Below are 3,465 nucleotides of genomic sequence, written 5' to 3' on the forward strand. Positions count from 1 at the left end.
ATTTGAAGCATTTTGATAGTGTGCTTCTGCTAATCAAACAAGTGTAAGAGTACGCCTAATCGTAGTACTTTTATGTGAGTTGATAAATCACCTTTATAAAAAATATATTTCTATTAATTTAAAGAGTGCCTTTTGCTGCTACTCTCGAATCGATTCTTTTATATATTCAGTATATAAAGACTCTCTCTATCTCTTACTAGGCTTCTTTTATTTACTCTATATGTATTATATTAATGTACTCTAAGCAATAGAAATCCCTATAGATTGTGTATTGGATAATACAATTTATTCTTGTAATAAAAAGATATATATATATATATGCACCTTTAATAAAAATGTATATCATATATATAGTATAACAATATTATCCCAAATCTTCAAGTCTCTTATAACTTACAAAAATAAAATCTCAAGGCTAGTGCTTTAACATACTATATCTTCTCCAAGTTTAATTTTAAGCAGACACTCAAGTAGCTTTTATTTTGTACATGCATAAAAAGCAGGTGTCTATTTATTATTTATTTTTTTGAAAGAAAACAGATTGGATATACAATTGAATAGTGCTTTTGTGAAAATACTTTATAATTTTGGCTAACAATATATGCTCATCAATATTACTAGCTGTATTCTACTTGAATAAAAAACATTGTGCCAATGAGTTTTAGTCTCTTGGATTGCACGATTGCAGACACTTCGGAATTGTATTACAAAAACCATAAAAGGAATAAAAAAGGTGGGAACCTCGAAGTATCAACTTAACTTAGAAGCATAAAGGAAAATGCATTGGTTTATGTAGTTCTTATCCGTGAGTAGGGCGTATCGAAATGCAGCAAGTAAAACCAGTTTCCTGGCTTCTCTATATTTTCCAGTAGAACACAGAAGTAAAAGGTCAAATGCGAGCAAATTGAACAAAAAGCTGCGGTGGGTTGTTTTGAAATGAACAGATAAAAAGTTGAGACAGCTATCTGGAGATGTGTATGTCGTATACTGGGGGACTACATTGTTTTATGGTTACAAAAAAAGAGCAACTGACTCTGGCATATAAGTAAGAATAAATTTATGAAGTAATAATAAACGCCTTTACAGATTACAGGGGAGGCAAAGGTTAATAAATAAACACCATGATGTACTTTATGACTTAAAAATCAGTGCGAGTTTTTGTGGTACTGGTATAACCAGAAAATAAGATATGCTGGTACACATAAGGTTAAGATAAAGCAATATAAGCAAAAAATACTAAATGTGGAGAAGCTCAGAATACTAGAAGAAAAGCAGGCTTCTCTGATAGAATACATATAGACATATAATGATTTGAGCTGACACGAGCAATAGCATTAAAGACTGGAGTAAAGTCTACAGCAGAAAGAGAGATAGAGGGTAAGCAGAACAACAAAGAGAAGAGAGAAAATATATCAGATCTCCAGCGCATACCGATTCGGGATTGGTATGGAAACAAAGAATTGCTAATTTGAAGAGTTGAAGAATAAAAAATTCTGTAATAAAATACTGAAACAGGAGTGAAGGAATTGATAACGTCTTGGGTGATGAGATTTATGAATAACATGTTATTTCTTGTAGCCTAGACCGCAAAAAAGAATTGACCGGTTGTAAATGAGTATTGATTACTATTGAGCCTGAGATCAAGACAGAAATATAAGTAATTTATTGTTAGCAATTCCAGTTTAATGGATCTGCCTTTACTCTATTAACTAATACATAAACTATTGATACGTAGTTTATTATTACTCTATATTCCTATCATAATATGACATTTACAATTATACATAGTATATATACAGTATATTTATAAAGCATCTACATACTTATCTTACTCTAGTAATACCTTATTTAGATACTACACATAAGTATACCTATAATTCAAATACACTACTCAAGTATTTGAGTTGGAAAACTCCGAGGCTACCAATAGTATGGATATTCGTTCTTGTCCAAAATCTCTGGCTGATATGACTGGATGACCGCCATACACATAAATATTTCCAGAAGAATAACACTTTTTAATTATGCTTCATAGCATCAATTACTTGGACACATACTAAAATATAATTTAGCAGACATATAGATACCAACAATAAATACTATTTCAAAAACAATTGAATTTTGTTACTTTTTTTTCTTTTGAAATAAGACATCATATATAAGCTATTATAAATTATATTCTCTATATTCTCTTTATCAATCTCAAAACAGAACGTTTAAAAGATTCTAGAATGAATAGTATAGACTTCTTCTATAGAATTTCCAAAAACAAAAACCAAATAATTAGTTTCAAGTGAAATTAATGTAAGCAATATTCAGCCTAACACAAGTGTTCAGAGTTCAGAATAAAAGAAAGACTCTTATTGGTCAGAGCATATACAGGGTAGATCGCGTCTGTAAAAGAGTACTATATCGGGCACAGCATGATATCCATAGACTTTGAGAAGAAAAATGATTACGGAATGCTAAAAGAACTATAAGCTGAGCGGAATATTGCAAACCCACCAAAAGAAGGATATTATTCAATGAGAGACTTCCTTTTATTTTCAAAAAGAGTGTTGTTTATAAGATCAAATGCCAAGCTAATAAACCAGTCAGGAAATCCATAAAAGAGTCTCACAAATATGGATTCCGCACAAGTTGATTGTGAATATTAGAACCTGTCATTGTCAAGTCTTTGTTTTTATATAGCAATTCGGCAAGATAACGTCTCTGTAAGCTTTACAAAAAGAATAAAATGAAAAAGATTTCTGTATACAATTATAGCTAGAAAAGCAAAAAAAAAAAAGATGATTGACTTCAAAACATAACTTGTGATTTTTCCCATATATTAAAGACATGCTTTAAAGTTTTCAAATAAAGAATGTAAATTGATAGTACTAACATTGCCAAGTATCTGCAATCGTGCAATCCAAGAGACTAAAACTCATTGGCACAATGTTTTTTATTCAAGTAGAATACAGCTAGTAATATTGATGAGCATATATTGTTAGCCAAAATTATAAAGTATTTTCACAAAAGCACTATTCAATTGTATATCCAATCTGTTTTCTTTCAAAAAAATAAATAATAAATAGACACCTGCTTTTTATGCATGTACAAAATAAAAGCTACTTGAGTGTCTGCTTAAAATTAAACTTGGAGAAGATATAGTATGTTAAAGCACTAGCCTTGAGATTTTATTTTTGTAAGTTATAAGAGACTTGAAGATTTGGGATAATATTGTTATACTATATATATGATATACATTTTTATTAAAGGTGCATATATATATATATATCTTTTTATTACAAGAATAAATTGTATTATCCAATACACAATCTATAGGGATTTCTATTGCTTAGAGTACATTAATATAATACATATAGAGTAAATAAAAGAAGCCTAGTAAGAGATAGAGAGAGTCTTTATATACTGTATATATAAAAGAATCGATTCGAGAGTAGCAGCAAAAGGCACTCTTAA

This window comes from Phycomyces blakesleeanus, assembly GCF_001638985.1.
Source record: "Phycomyces blakesleeanus NRRL 1555(-) unplaced genomic scaffold PHYBLscaffold_3, whole genome shotgun sequence".
Taxonomy (NCBI): domain Eukaryota; kingdom Fungi; phylum Mucoromycota; class Mucoromycetes; order Mucorales; family Phycomycetaceae; genus Phycomyces; species Phycomyces blakesleeanus.